The 17,426-nt window shown below is 40.0% G+C and overlaps 1 protein-coding gene across 2 annotated transcripts in view; it reads right to left on the bottom strand.

The window, feature by feature from the left end:
- The window catches only part of NOS1 (nitric oxide synthase 1), a 460,601-nt gene extending 447,646 nt beyond the window's left edge, over window positions 1–12,955 (bottom strand). Inside the window, exon 1 of one of the 2 annotated variants that reach the window (XM_063964335.1) lies at window positions 12,875–12,955. The gene's annotated coding sequence lies outside the window, so the exon portion shown is untranslated. Of the gene's footprint in view, window positions 1–12,479; window positions 12,784–12,874 lie in introns of those variants that run through there. The other variant, XM_063964332.1, reaches the window with a different exon arrangement.
- Window positions 12,956–17,426: the final 4,471 nt, after the last annotated feature.

Here is a 17,426-nt window from a genome sequence, read left to right as displayed (position 1 = left end):
TGCTATTAGGAAATGCTAAAACTGGGCAGGGCATGCTGTAATGTGTAGTTTCACAATAGCTGGAAAGCCAGAGGTTGGCCAGGCCTGGCCTATGCACTCACTGGCAAATCAGTTTCATCTTTCATCTGTACTTTGTAGGCAACTTTCAAATTGTTTTTCAACTGCAGATGTGCGCCGGCCCAAATCTTGGGTTTTGGGCTCTTGTTTAGGATTTGTATTTTAGGATTTGTATTGCCTTCATGTTTTGGCTCTGTATTGGTTTTGCCCAAATCTCCCTTGCAGGTTTTGAATCTGTATTTGTTTTAGATCTGTATTTTCGTTTAATAAAAATCATATAAACAGCTAAAATCACAGAATTTGGGCCTGTTTCTGTTCCTACAGTATTATTAACCTCCATAACATTTATTTCCAGTCATTTCCAATTAATTTTGACCACCTCACTGTTCACAATATTATTTTCATCCATTTTAGACCAAAGGTTGCAGCGATCCGCCAGCTGGTCACTAACCGACACAGTAGAGGCACAAATATGTAGCACTTTACAGCGCATCTATGAAACATTGCCACACCGCAGTGCAGAAATTAAAAGTGGTGCATGATGGAATTGTCCTTGGACCCTCACTCCCACCCTTATGTTGGATATTAAAAAGGACATGCACAATTTAACAGCAACAGTGACTGACACTTTTGTGGCTGAAGTGCTTGGTTTGTTTGGGCCCCCACAAAACAATTTTTTAGAAGGACTAGCTCCAATCACTAAGGATGATGATGTTGATGAAGAGGGTGTTAATTACATTATAATCTTGTACAATAAATTTAATGTCTTTGACACAAATGACGTAACATAGAGGAGGTGCCTAGATGGCTAACGTCCCTACCTCTACTAACTTTGGCCTCATAAATGGAGCAGATGCCTTCACAAACATTGTCAGGATTTGGGGAGAAATAACCCCAAACCCAAGAGGTGACTTTCTTTTGGTCTTTTGCCCAGGCATCACTATGGCTTTCTTTTTATCACGGGCAACACCTGTAGCCACTGGTGGCTGACTTACACAAAAACATCATCATCAAATCCTCACTGTCAGATAGTACACACATATCACCCTCATCCTGTTCCACTTTCACACACGAATCCTCAATTTCTATTATGTCCTCCTCATCATCAGCATCTTTACTTGTACTGCTCCCCACAGATGATGCAGAAATGGTGGAAGGAGGTGAAAGAGGCTTCTCTATGAGGACAGTGTGAGAATGTCAGACTCACACATAGCTGACGTGGACACCCCTAAACGTTCCTCAAGAATTTCTGTTGGTTCTGAATGCACAGTTTTTCTTACTGCCTCTGCAGCTAACTTTCCTGTTGATGTTATTTTCTTTACCCTTGTAAAATTAAATTACTTTACATGCCCTGACTTAAGCCCTCTATGCCCTTCGGCATCGGCCATAGTAGATGATGCTGATGGACTTGTATCGTCATGACTGGTGGCAGCACCTGCATCACTAGTATGTGCTTCCTGCTCTCCTCTCAATTGTTTATCCTCCATATCTATCCACAAACATGAATAAAGTGGGGTATAGCACACACCACAATTTGTACAAAAAATGTAATAGTCAGAAATAGTAATCAAACAATGCGGTTTCATTTCACCAACAGTGTCGCACAATACTTGTATGAGATGAGTACAATAATATATTACTGTGGTACCACCTTCACCCACAGTGTTGCACAATACATGTATGAGTCAGAAATAGTAATCAAACACTGCGGTTTCATTTAACCCACTGTTGCACAAAACGTGTATTAGTCAGAAATAGTAATCAAACACTGCAGTTTAATTTCACCAACAGTGTCGCACAATATGTGTATGAGTACGAAATAATAATATACTAGTTTTTGACCAGCAGTGTCACAGTACATATGAAAATAAATAAAAATTGTATAGTACACTGGGGTACAGCACAAATAAAAATGTTATAATTATAATTTAAGCTTTTTTAGCTTTTTTTCATTTTAATTTTACACTGGGGCGTACCAAATGGCAATATATTGAAATATGTTATTTAATAAAGGGTATTGTAACTGAATAACAAAAAGCCATCAACTTAAGCGCACGAATGTGGGATAAAGAGGATTTGTGTCCATATCCAATTTGTTGCATTGCTCTATTAATGTATGTGTGCATTGTATGTGTGCTTTATATATATATATATATATATATAAATATATATATATATATATATATATATATATATATCCAGTTATGTATTAAAGTCTTGAAGTGAATGAGGTTACTGAGGAGAGTGCTGGGTTCTCTGTATATGTATAAGTGAGCAGGTGGTCACAGCCCGCTGCACCCCAACCTAGGGGCGGAGAGTGCATGTGTGCACGCCATTTCTTGGGACTGCGAGTGCGGTGGATTCCTGTATGTGTAGAATATGGTTATTTTTTAATTAGCCCTTTGTGGTCATAGATCTCCTATGCACCCCTTGCTAATCTCATTTACTTTAAATCTGGGTCAGATGTTTCATGGGTGTGCTGGTGACTGTCTCACTTTTAAAAGGCAGTAGTCAATTGGCAGGTGAGCTTTAAACCAGGTAAACAAACACATGAGTGGAGTTGTGTTGGTGACTGTTTTACCTTTAAAAGCCAAAAGTTTGTTGGCAGGTGAGCTTTAAACCAGGTAAGCACATTTTCTCCTATTGGATAGCAGTTGCCAGGTTTCCAATAAATCTATGTAAAAAATGTATGTGATAGAGAAGTACTTGCAATGAAATGGGCTGCAAGCTTGAATGCATTGTACAGTTCATGAACTAAAACCCCATTATTTATCCAGTTATGTATTGAAGTTTTGAAGTGAATGATGTTACTGAGGAGAGTGCTGGTTTCTCTGTATATGTATACGTGAACAGGTGGTCACAGTCCACTGCACCCCAACCTAGGGGTGGAGAGTGCATGTGCTGTTTTGGATCCCATTTAGTGCTGGCAAGCTATCTGTATACAGCAACAAGTTGTGAATAACAATTACATGACATGGCTTTGTCTATATGCTACAATCTGATTAAAACAACAATTACATGCCATTATTTACTGAAGTCCTTTTACTGGCATTCTATTGGAGCGTAACCATGCCTGATTAGTGCCTAATTAATCATCAAAGATGGACCTTGAAATTGTGTACTGATATAAGACCCCTGAAGAAGTTCTTTGGGCGAAATGCGTTGGTTTATATGCTGAGTTCCGTAACAGATTGAATTCAGAAGCTTTGTGTTGCACAATAAAATTTCAACATTGTTACTGATTTTGATGTAAAGACTTCTATAATTTTATTGTTCATTGTGAATACTGTACATTATTGACAAAACAGAGACTGTGAATCATTTTATGTAAACATGCAACATGTTCTGTGAATAAATGTGTACTATTTGAACTGATGTGGTCAAAAGTGAAATATTGCTGGTGGTAAAAGGACTCATTCAATTCAATTAGCTCCCTTGGGAATCTTTTTTTCTTGTATTTTTATCTACTGTACTATGTCTAACAGGGGGGACTTTCTTGAGGTGTAGCGTAGTCTTATCAGCACAAAGTAAGGTCACATTGTACATATCTATCTATCTATCTATCTATATATTTATATATATATTTATATTGAGTCGTGCATAGCGTGCTGTCTCACTGTCCCATAAACAACCACAGCAAAGCGCCGTCAGTCATCATTGTCATCCGGACTTATACCAGGCCATGCTGGGTGCAGAAGATGCATCAAAGATGAACAAGTGCAGTAACTCTGCATACACACCCACTGCACACCCATAGCCACATAAAACTATGTGCAGGTGGCCATTAAAACCATATACTCATGAGAGAAGATGCACGCAATTTGTGTATAGGTCAGAATTCCTCCGTACATGTGTATCTAAGAGTATATTTGCTGCAAGCTAGGACATACAGTGCATGCGGAAAGTATTCACAGCGCTTCACTTTTTCCACATTTTGTTATTTTACAGCTTTATTCCAATATGGAAGAAATCATTTTTTTCCCCTAAAAATTCTACACACAATACTCCATAATGACAAGCTTGGCACACCTATCTTTGGGCAGTTTCGCCCATTCCTCCTTGCAGCATCTCTCAAGCTTCATCAGGTTGTTTGGAAAGTGTCGGTGCACAGCCATTTTCAGATCTCTCCAGAGCTGTTCAATCGGATTCAAGTCTGGGCTCTGGCTGGGCCACTCAAGGACAGTCACAGAGTTGTCCTGAAGTCACTCCTTTGATATCTTGGCTGTGTGCTTAGGGTCGTTGTCCTGCGGAAAGATGAACCTTTGCCCCAGTCTAAGGTCAAGAGCACTCTGGAGCAGGTTTTCATCCAGAATGGCTCTGTACATTGCTGCATTCATCTTTCCCTCTATCCTGACTAGTCTCCCAGTTCCTGCCGCTGAAAAACATCCCCACAACATGATGCTACCAGCATCATGCTTCACTGTAGGGATGGTATTGGGCTGGTGACGAGCGGGTGCCTGGTTTCCTCCAAACATGATACCTGGCATTCACGCCAAAGAGTTCAATCTTTGTCGCATCAGACCAGAGAATTTTGTTTCTCGTGGTATGAGAGTCCTTCAGGTGCATTTTGGCAAACTCCAGGCGGGCTGCCATGTGTTTTTTACTAAGGGGTGGCTTCCATCTGGCCACTCTACCATACAGGCCACTGTGCTCATTGGGACCTTTGACTTCATGCTTGGTTTGTGCTCAGACATTCACTGTCAAGTGTGGGACCTTATATAGGTGTGTTCCTTTCCAAATCATGTCCAATCAACTGTATTTACCACAGGTGGGCTCCAATTAAGCTGTAGAAACATCTCATAGATGATCAGTGGAAACAGGATGCCCCTGTGCTCACTTTTGAGCTTCATGGCAAAGGCTGTGAATACTTATGTACATGTGATTTCTTTGTTTTTTGTTTTTTATAAATTTGCAAAAATCTCAAAATAAAACTTTTTCATGCTGTCATTATGGAGTATTGTATGTAGAATTTTGAGAGAAAAAATGAATTTATTCCATTTTGGAATAAGGCTGTAACATAACAAAATGTGGAAAAAGTGAAACGCTGTGAATACTTTCCAGATGCACTGTATGCGTAGTATGGATATTGGGGCCACTGTGTGTGTGACTCAGAATAAGGCACTTTATAGTATGTTTGCTAGAATCTGGACTGAAGCAAGATGGCATAGTGGCTAGTAGTGTTTGTGGTACCACCTAAATCATTGCACCTCCATGGAAGCAAAGAGAAACAGCGATGTAGGAGGACCTGCAAAGTACTGCTGCAGAACACAATGAATGGCACATCATAATTAATTGTACTGACCCCTTGGCAGTTTTAGCAAGGCGCCATGCCCTGCCCATTTTGTGATTGAAAAAATGTGCTCTTCCATTTTCCAGAACACTTTGAGTTGCTGAATACAATCCTAACAGTGTGAGCTTGGCTAAGCTGTGGAGTCCGTTGGGAACGGGTCACTGTTGGCAGCACTTGTCAATTAACTGTTTTAATTACTGTCACTTGTAGCTTCAGTCCCCTCTTTGAAGCCCAGCATCTCCTGACCGCCCCTTTCTCCTTCCCCCACCCCTTCCATTGCTAATACCTATACAACAGTCATGAACTTTACTTGAGAGCTCTTTGTTATTCAGTCACACTGTCCTTTATTACATTTCAAGGATGTTGACATACCTGGGATTCAAGCCCATCGCTTGTGGCATTGCAGTCAGACACTGTATTAATTGAGCTATCTGCCCTTACATAGAAAGCTACAGCATTCTAACTATTAGAAGCTCACCTTGTAGCTTGGGAAAAAATTATCAGTATTGCAGCTGAGCAGATCTATGTAGTGTGGATTGAATGTGTGGCTGCACACTACATAGATCTGCTCTTTTCCAATGTTGTTTATTTTTTTACAAAGTACAAGTAGCATCATATAGTTAGAAATCTCATGGGTTTTATGCAAGGTCAAATACTGGGTATGGCAGTATATTGAAATGTGTTATTTAATAAAGGGTATTGTAACTAAATAACAAAAAGCTATCAACTTAAGTGCATGAATGTGGGATAAAGAGGATTTGTGTCCAAATCCATTTTCTTGCAGTGGTCTATAAATGTGTGTGCATTATATATATATATATATATATATATATATATATATATATATATATATATATATATATCAGGGCTGGCCAAACCAGTCCTCGAGATCTACCAACAGTTCACATTTTCCAAACCACCTAGCTAGTGCACAGGTGTAGTCATTTCTAATTAAGATGTGCTGCATTCATTCCTAACTGACAATTCTACAGATCTCCAGGAGGCCTGGAAAACATGAACTGTGGGTAGATCTCGAGGACCGGTTTGGTCAGCCCTGATATAGATATATATATATATATATATATATACATATATACAGGTCAGCCATCGGGGGGGGGGGGGGGGCGGACTGTGGGGACTGGTGTCCCGGGTACTTACATAGGGGGGCCCCCATGCCTGGCTCCTACTGCCAATATCTGTAGAGCTGCATCAGTCTGTAAATCAACAGCAGGCTGATGCGCAGGGATTTCTTCTTAAAACAAGTCTTCCATGTGCATCAGCTCTCCGTGAAGCATTCCTGTTGGTCCACAACTTTTTTTGGGGGGGAGAAGGCCCTGTCTATTTTACCAGTCCCGGGCCCCACAATTTCTGATGGCAGCCCTATATATATATATATATATATATATAGATATATACAGGTTGAGTATCCCATATCCAAATATTCCGAAATACGGAATATTCCGAAATACGGACTTTTTTGAGCGAGAGTGAGATAGTGAAACCTTTGTTTTTTGATGGCTCAATGTACACAAACTTTGTTTAATACACAAAGTTATTAAAAATATTGTATTAAATGACCTTCAGGCTGTGTGTATAAGGCGTATATGAAACATAAATGAATTGTGTGAATGTACACACACTTTGTTTAATGCACAAAGTTCTAAAAAATATTGGCTAAAATGACCTTCAGGCTGTGTGTATAAGGTGTATATGAAACATAAATGCATTCTGTGCTTAGATTTAGGTCCCATCACCATGATATCTCATTATGGTATGCAATTATTCCAAAATACGGAAAAATCCCATATCCAAAATACCTCTGGTCCCAAGCATTTTGGATAAGGGATACTCAACCTGTATATATATATATATATATATATATATATATAATGTGGGAAGGGGCATCGTGGCATAGCATGGGCTTTCTCTGGGATCAGTTTTGTCATGCATCTTCCCCATAAGGGCATTGTAAAAATGGGGTGGGAGTGATGCGCCAATTCTCTTTCTGGCCCAGGGCACCAAAACATCTATTTATGGCTCTGCAGTTGACTGTTAAAGGGCTGTTACAGCTCTGCCTAGAAAACTAATATCTAGGCACTTATACAAAGAAGCGTAATGGCTATCGTAAAGAAACGGCTCTCAAAAATGACCCTTTTTGACAGCTTACGTCCATGATGTGACGAATGTAGACTGCTCTGAGGACAAATGCTGAAAACACACTACTTCTAAGAATGACTACAATGGTGGCTGCTGGACAAGATTGTATACAGGCTTAATTGAGTTGACTATTACCTACATCTTCCCATAAACAACTGCAAATAATGACAAGTTCAATCAAGTTCAGTGAGAACAAATCATTCTGAAAACAAGAGGACAACAAAAAAATAACTTATAAAAGCAGTGTGGATAGAACAAAACAATTACAGCAGCGTTGTGTAGTGAGACGTGTCAGAAGCATTGCAACACACGACAATCAAGCACCACTCTGCCTGAGACACAGCCATTTGCTGCACTCTGCATAGGCAGAAACGTATGCACAATTTGTTACATTGGTTTGAAAACCATTAACCGCACTAGCATTTCAGACATGATGAGACTAATTTAAGACACATTGGCAACTGAAATATGAATCACTGAATAGCTTGTAATATATACTACTGAATTCCTTTGCAAAGATTTACAATTCTATAACAGTAGTTAGAATAATACAGCACACAGGCTAACACTTTAGATGCACAGATTTATATCTGGAACTAAAGTCCTGTAGACTGTAAGCTCTCACAAGCAGGGCCATGCGTCCCTTTCGTCACACGCCTGTACCTCCTTCGTCAACCTTGTCTGTGTTTGTTCTCCCTTTATGTACCATTGTATTTGATAGAATTTGTAACACTGTGGGGGCGATTCAATTATTTATTGTGCGCCGCTAAGTAATGAGCACCCAAGGGTGCAATTAAGTTGTTTATGGGCGCCCATTACTTATTACTCGTGTCGAACCAAATAGCAAAGGGTTTAGCCGCGTAAAGCTATCTCTCCGGCGATACTATCTGGCAGTGATAAGAGAAGTCTTACTGCTCGCTAGGAAATCACAGTGATCCTCTGTGCATGCGTTACACAACATTGCTGCATAACATCTACAGTGCATCCGTAAAGTATTCACAGCGCTTCACTTTTTCCACATTTTGTTATGTTACAGCATTATTCCAAAATGGAATAAATTAATTTTTTCCATCAAAATTCTACACACAATACCCCAAAATGACAACATGAAAAAAGTTTTTCTGTGATTTTTGCAAATTTATAAAAAACAAAAACAAACTAAGAAATCACATGTACATAAGTAATCACAGCCTTTGCCATGAAGCTCAAAATTGAGCACAGGTGCATCCTGTTTCCACTGATCATCCTTGAGATATTCCTACAGCTTAACTGGAGTCCGTCTGTGGTAAATTCAGTTGATTAGACATGATTTGGAAAGGCACACACCTGTCTATATAAGGTCCCACACTTGACAGTGCATGTCTGAGCACAAACCGAGCATGAAGTCAAAGGAATTGTCTTGTAGACCTCCATGACAGGATTGTCTCGAGGCACAAATCTGGGAAAGGGTACAGAAAAATATTTGCTGCTTTGAAGGTCCCAATGAGCACAGTGGCCTCCATCATGCGTAAATGGAAGAAATTCGGAACCACCAGGACTCTTCCTGGAGCTGGCCGGCCGTCTAAACTGAGCGATTGGGGGAGAAGGGCCCTAGTCAGAGAGGTGACCAAGAACCCAATTGTCACTCTGTCAAAGCTACAGCATTCCTCTGTGGAGAGAGGAGAACCTTCCAGAAGGACAGCCATCTCTTCAGCAATCCACCAATCAGGCCTGTATGGTACAGTGGCCAGACGGAAGCCACTTCGTAGTAAAAAGCACATGGCAGCCTGCCTGGAGTTTGCCAAAATGCACCTGAAGGACTCTAAGACCATGAGAAACAAAATTCTCTGGTCTGATGAGACAAAAATTGAACTCTTTGGCGTGAATGCCAGGCGTCATGTTTGAAGGAAACCAGGCACTGCTCATCACCAGGCCAATACCATCCCTACAGTGAAGCATGGTGGTGGCAGCATCATGCTGTGGGGATATTTTTCATTGGCAGGAACTGGGAAACTAGTCAGGATAGAGGGAACGACCCTAAGCACACAGCCAAGATATCAAAGGAGTGGCTTCAGGACAACTCTGTGAATGTCCTTGAGAGGCCTAGCCAGAACCCAGACTTGAATCCGATTGAACATCTATGGAGAGATCTGAAAATGGCTGTGCATCGACGCTTCCCATCTAACCTGATGGAGCTTGAGAGGTGCTGCAAAGAGGAATGGGTGAAACTGCCCAAAGATAGGTGTGCCACGCTTGTGGCATCATATTCAAAAAGACTTGAGGCTGCAATTGCTGCCAAAGGTGCATCAACAAAGTATTGAGCAAAGGCTGTGAATACTTATATACATGTGATTTCCTAGTTTTTATTTTTAATACATTTGCAAAAATCATAAAAAAATTTTTTTTCACGTTGTCATTATGGGGTATGGTGTGTAGAATTATGAGGGAAAAATGAATTTATTCCATTTTTGGAATAAAGCTGTAAGATAACAAAATATTGAAAAAGTGAAGCGCTGTGAATGCTTTCTGGATGCACTGTATCCAGCAATATTGTGTCCTATAGTAGAGTGTGGGCAGGATAACAAGTGGGGGCAATGCTATCAAGATGTGGAGGTCTTGAGTAGTGGGACAGGCCCTGCCAAGGCTTAATCTAGCCCTGCCACTGCTGATATACTGGCAGCACATATATTACATACATCTTCACATGTATGTTTATATGTGGCTGGCCCCCCTTTCACACATATATATTTATTTTGAAAATGGCATGGTATAATAACAGAAAACTCAGTAACATGATTGGACATTACATCACATAACCGTGCATTATTCCCAACAACCACACAGTTCACAGTATAACGGGACACGTGAACTGCTTCCAACTGTCACATGACCACCTGTAACCAACTGCATCACTCACAGAGACACTACTGCCATATTCATCATACACACCAAGGCTTGCATATATCAGAGCACAACCGCACACCCAAGAGTTCTATATATATTACACACAAACATACCACTCTTGCCTACTCTCCTGGAATGGCTGGGAGGCTCCCAAAAATTGGGTGGCACTCCCAACCACCTGGAAAAGTGGGCAAGTCTCCTGCAACTTGCTCACACTCTCGCACAATTTTAAAAAAAAATGCTAACCAGGTTGGTTTTTACTTTCACACACTTTAAAATATTTGTTACTAAAATCACCAACTAAGAAATGAATACATTATATAAGCAATATTCTATTTTATCATTTAACTGACCATAAATCTGGGCAAAATTATTTTATATATAATTAAAAGTTATAGAAAAGAGGAAAAGATAATGTCAGATATTAACAGATATTTTGTCAATGTGCAAACTGAATTCCCAGGGGCACCCTACACACCATACCATTCATTACACTTCTTGTCCAGGGGGAGTGAGAGGGATGGGGCAAATTGAGTGTTCGCCAGTATGAAATGGGGGATGGGGCACACTCCTCACCACTGCATATGTGTCTTTAATCCATCTGTTCCATACCCGTTCATAACTTAATCAGATTGTTTATTTTAATTATAAAATGGAATAATTAGTGTTAATCATTGTCATTATCAGATGTTATCCATTTTAATTATGGCTTCCCCATGATGAACACACTAGTTGACGTAGCACGGCTTTCATTAAATGGCTCAGGTATGCTCAGAACAGTGGCCCCTCCACGTGCCTGGGCACCCATGTGAACCGCTTGTGATTGACTTCTTGCGAACGTTCTGCTGATGTTGGTTTGTGATTTTTTTTGTCACTAAGACATATGCTTTTGTGTGCTTGTTTAAACAACTTACTTTTTTTACTTAAACATACCAGCGACTAGGAGGTTTCGCAGTTTACTAATCTCTATTAACAAATACATTTGAAGCCCCCTTATTAAACCTCCAGAATCTATTACTTTATTTACCACAGTTTTGTGCTGATTTATTTTATTATTGTGTATTTTTATAGCACCACATAAATACTGGAGAACATACACACTCCACACAAATAAGGCCTTCCTCAGGAAACAAGCTCATGACCCTAGTGCTGTGAGACAGCAATGCCTACCACTGTGCCACAATATTGCCCTGTTTATCTGCATAAAGTCCTCCACTTGCTCCCAAATACAGTGTCACCCTTTGTATTTTATGATGTTGAAGCTGTTTCCTAAGCGGTGTTCTATTTTAATTTGTACTTAAATGTTGCTTAAATGGCTGTCTCTTTCCATGCGACATGTTATCATTAGAATAGTCAGCACAATCATTTTTTTCCACATATAAAAAAAAGAAAGAAATATTTTTAGTAACCAATGTATCCGTCTTTTCCTGCACCTCCCTAATGTGCACCTTGGAACTGCTCGATGTCATCTAGCAATACAAATGCATTGTTTTTTAAGCTTACAGTGGTACATTGAATGGTTTGCAGGTTCAATATACAAATACATAAATAGTCTGGAGTCATATAATTCAATGTCATGGTGACATCTGTGTGGGAGCAGGAACATGGTAGGTGGGGCTAAAAGAAGGACAAATGAATGACTGTAACTGTGTCTTCTGTTCTTCAATCCATCAAGTTACATGCTTGCTTTTCCACATTAACTTTACACCACCTTGTCATATTTACAGTGAGCTGTACATACACAGAAAACAACCTCTTTACATATTTTTGGGACACTTTGGGAAAGTAGACAGCACTATATTATCACAAATGTAAAAGATGATTCATCGATGATTTGTGTAGGGAATAATACATTGCCAAACATTCATACACTTTTCAATGTCCTTGCCTGTTCATGCAAGCATTATGTTCCCAATAAACGGTGTTGCAAATATGAATTTTCTGGCTGCATGTAGCATGTGAAGAACACTTCTGCCTACTGTATACAAGTTCCTGGCAGCATTGATAGAAAATATATACATTAACACTTGTTCATTCTAGCCGCATTAACTGCACAACATCCTCTAAGGTAAGCAATTAATAGAAATCTTACTTTCATGATTCTTTTGATGTGTTCACTCTGTTCAGCCATCTCTCACGTTCGCTCTTTCTTCTTTGCCTTCATTTTTCGATAAACCCCCTCCTCTATAGGGCCCTTTTTACATCTGGAGTTTCAAAGTGCTAATTACTCAGTGGGAGTCCTGTAGCTGCTTTACTGCTTGTGTAACGGGGACTGTACTAGGATTAAGCTTCCTTCTCTGTGCAAAGCTAGCACCCATGCAATCTCCTCCTTCGCTCAAAATAAAGGCGACATCGACTAAACTCACATTTGCCAATCCCCTTCAGGATGCTCAGATTGTATTTCCTAAAGCCCTCTAACCCCTTTCACTGCTCTGGGATTCCTCACTCTTTCAGCAGCTTTCATTAAGAATAGCATGGAATACTCACTATTTCTGCAGAGTGTGATGGTGTGTACATGTGACAATTCCATATTGTTTGCGGCTTTAAATACGAAGTGTGCCCACCTTCAGCTTCGTTGTCAAATGCAGTCATGCTTAAAGGCAAATGATCACTACTGTATAGGTTCCTCCTATCTTCTGCCATATAGTGCAGTATTTTGTTTAAAATAGTAATTGAAACAACTCTAGTTACCTAAAATCTCATTTAGTTTGTGTATGTATGTATATGACTATGTGCACATAAACTGTGTATAATAAGGCTTATCTGTGTATATAACCGATTGCTTGGCTGTAGATGAAAGCTAAATAAAGAGGTTGCTTTACAGGTCAAGAACTTGAAAGAAATATCGCACATCTTTCCATTTCAGTCATAGCTATTTTATTGTAGAAGTAATAGTGTTGTGCAGACACAATACAGGTTTTATTTTTAATTGTAAGTACATGATCACGTTTCTGTTTCACTATGTCAGAAGTAGCCTAGCTAAGGGTTTAAAGGAAAATATATACAGTTATAAAATAAAACTCCCCCCCCCCCCCCTCCCCGTTTTTCTCCAGTAAGACCTGGCTGGAAGCATACAGTAAGTAATTCCACCTAGTCCACCTTCTTCCTCTCCATATTTACATATATTCTTATATGTGATTAATACTGCCATTTTCTTGCTCTGGGCGTACAAATCACCTATATCAATGGTGACTAATAGAAGAGTGCTGCTGAGTCAAGGTCGGATTTGGAGTGCACTCCAGGGTCCCATCAAGGGCGTAGCTACCATAGGTGCAGGCAGTGCAGCTGCTATGGGGCCCAGAGCTGAGAGGGGCCCACCTTTCCTGTCAAAGTTACATGTGTAATATACATTTTTCGTCATAGGGTGGTACGTAGGGGTCCTTTTAAACTTTTTCCTTGGGGCTTGCACTATATCTAGGTATGCCCCTGGACCTGCTCATTGTAGTGTGGTATAAAATGAACTGGAGTGCATTATATATAATATAAACCGGAGCACTGTAATGAGGAACAATATGATCGAGGAGCACTACATAGCATAATATGAATTGAGGGTACTGTGCTGCATAATGTGTACTGGCAACTCTAAAATGTGATATATGGTGAACTTAAGGACTACTACGATTCAGAAAGGAAACTAGGGCACTACTATGGGGCACAACATTAAATTAGGCTCTACTATGGTTCAGAAAATGAACTAGGGCACTATTATAGGGCATAAAATTAACAACTGCTGCAGAGCAGTGTCTCTCTAGAAGCATTGGAATTGGGGCCCCTTCAAAATGTTGCTATGGGACCCACAAAGTTCTAGTTACGCCCCTGGGTCCCATTGTCATATGGGGGCTCTGCATGATTTTGCATATTTGCTTTAAACCATAAGCTATTGGCAACTGGTGTTAGAGCAGTACGTAATTCATTGACCTGAAAGAGAAATGCTGCTATTCTGCTGCATGATCCAACAGAGCAGCATAGGACACACAAGCAATTACGTCAGTGCTACTGATCAGAGATCTGTCGTATTGGGGATAATTCGGATCCCAAAGGATCTGTGTCCTGATGCGCAAAGTGCTGATGTTTGGTACTTTACGCATGCGCAGGACCCATTCTGTGACAGTGTTTGACAGCCTGATGCTGTTTGGGGGTGGGAAGGGACACTTACAGCCAAAAATCACTACCAAAGTGGCAGCTGCACATGTGCAGTAGGTAATTAGTCTCCAGACCATGTCGGACGTCATGTTTCTGGAGACCTGCACATGCGCAATAAAGAGGAGGGGGTCCTGCACACGGGCCCCCTCCTCTCTTCAAATGCCCCTGCTGTGACGGGTGTCTTGTACAACCCCATGGGTGCCACAAGCCACCTGATGGTGTTGTAGTGATCCAATGCTGCGTCCCTGTCACTACTGCAGCAGGAGGCATCTACTTGTAATAAACACCACCTGCTGCATTTACATACAGAGCTATTGCTGCTGCTTCCAAGAAAGTGATCACTACTCTAACCACATCTGAATTAGCCCCTTTATACTGGTCAGGTTCCCTAGTGCCAGGTGTGATTACTGGTACATTAATGAAGCTAGATCAGATGGTCGTATAATAATACTCTGTATGCAAACTATAGACAGAAGCTAAGGTATCAGGACTGAGTGGAAGTGGCAGTTGCAGAGAATATCCTTATACCAGGCACTAAATGGGATCCGGTCTGAAGATCGACACTGTCTAGGTCGACAATGTTTAGGTCGACCACTGTAGGTCGACAGTCACTAGGTCGACAGGGTTGGAAGGTCGACAGGGTTTCTAGGTCAACATGTGCTAGGTCGACAGGTCAAAAGGTCGACATGAGTTTTTCAAAAAATTTTCTTTTTTTGAACTTTTTCATACTTAACGATCCACGTGGACTATGACTCAGTAATCAAAGTGGCCTCCTGTATACACCTCCTGTATATACTTGCTTTTGTGTGAAGAAATACTTTACGTTGATTATTTCATTGGCGGAATTCTTGACACCAAGATCTGGATGTAATAACGCCCGAGTTCGGCGGCCGTGCGGGATGCCGCCCAAACACGGACATTTTTTTTTAAGGGGCAATCACTTACAAGGCAAAACCATGCGTTGTAGTGATTGCCCCTTTAAAAAAAATATCCAAGTCCGGCCGGCATACCGCAGAGCCACCAAATTCGGACGTCATTACATCTGGCACCAAATATAGTTTAAACACTAAGGGGCATATTGATCACAGCACGGAAAGCCCCATGGTTGTTTTGTTTTTTATTGGTCCATTGCAAAATAATGTGACACATGGCATAGCCCGGAAAAAAAACATTAAATGAAATCTTGGGAATTAATAAAACAATATATAGTGCATGCCGGGTAGTTAGCATTTTATAAATGAATGGCTGGTTAAAAACAATGGGGCATGAACTACTGTGAAATCTCCTAATGCACTAGTACACAATTATAATTATATTGTGGTATAACTACACTACTACTGTAGGTCTGTGTAAGCCACAGCAAATTATCAGGCAATTTATTACTGTAATACCTGTAATAAATTGAACTTATTTATCTTTTCAATTATCTAAAAAAAAAAAAAGACAGCTTTTATTTTATAAAATCATTTTTGTTTTATCTTAATAAAAGTTGTATAGGGGATCACAACATGTCTATTTGTATGAGCAGTTTCCTGCCAGGTTGAATTTGGCAGGCAATGCTTTTGCAGATCAACATTTTATTTGTTTTGGCTGTAAATGTAATAGCATAGCTTACTTGCACTACCAACATCTGTGCAATCTGCACAGTAGATTATAACTAGCAAACATTATCTTTCAGAAAAAAAGACATGTTAAATAGAAATAAAAATGACTGCTACCTTCGGGTGACTTTCATTGATCAGGGCTGATACATGCCCCGTGCAGCTTTTATTAATTGCATTGGTTTATTTTTATTGTTTCATTCTGTGATTTTCAGCCATGTCATTACATAATTAGTAAGATTTGGTGTTCATTGCCCTGTAATACCAAACATCTATGTTTTATTCTTGATACTAGATACAACTGTACCCATAGAGAGTCTTCACGTCTTATCATAACAATGTATTGTACCAAACTATATTAATAGTCTAAGAAAAAATCTAGTACAAAAAAAGCTATGTATTAAGTAAAAGTCGCAGGATGTGTAAACAAATTTGTAAGCCAATAAAACATTTTTGCAAATGTTTTCATGTAATTTCTCCTTGTCACTACCAGTTGCTCTATCTAATTGTCTATCCTTCCATACATGTCACCGGGTACACAGGGTATAGAGTCTTCTGCGTTCTTCAATTTTTTTTACAGGGACTGGTCTATGTGGTTTCCGACGCCTTCCCCATGCTTGGATGTGTCCTATTGCTGAGTTTATTTTCTGTTCTATCATACCTCCCTCTACCTGCCCCCTTCATCCCATCCCATCTAGCCATTTGGACATCTGGTCATTATTACAGGCGCTATTCCTATGGTGTTCCGTTATACAGATCCTTTAAGAGTGATCTATGTATTTGTTATATGTTGATTTTATATGTCTACATGTGACTGGAGAAAATTCAATCATTGTTTCTGGCTGCCTACTGGCAGTGTTGTGCTAAATATTTTTTCCTTTCTTTTGCATGGGTTTATTATTATTATTATTATTATTATTATTATTAATAATAATATTATTATTATTATTTTATTATGTGAAATGCTTCATTTCCATTTATTTCAAGTAAGAGTAGGTATATGCATTGGTGTTTGGATAGAACCCGAAAACAGTACTTTAGTCTCCTGGAGCTGGCTGAGTGAAATGGGCGGTCGATGACGTGATTCGCGCTGGATCGCGTCATCATTCCCCCCGCCCCCCATTTAACAATGCTGATAATCGCCCATCGATGCGGTGCCACTCCCCCCGCTGTGCTGACCTGGCTGCCTCCTCCCGGAGGGTGCATATTACACTATGTTCTATTTTTTATTTATTTTTATGTACTTATTGAATATGAATATATACATTGTGGTAACACTACCCAGATAGCTTAAA

This window comes from Pseudophryne corroboree, chromosome 1 (genome assembly GCF_028390025.1).
Source record: "Pseudophryne corroboree isolate aPseCor3 chromosome 1, aPseCor3.hap2, whole genome shotgun sequence".
Classification (NCBI taxonomy): domain Eukaryota; kingdom Metazoa; phylum Chordata; class Amphibia; order Anura; family Myobatrachidae; genus Pseudophryne; species Pseudophryne corroboree.
The sequence above is the reverse complement of the archived record's forward strand: the minus strand, read 5'-3'. Positions and strand labels throughout refer to the sequence as shown.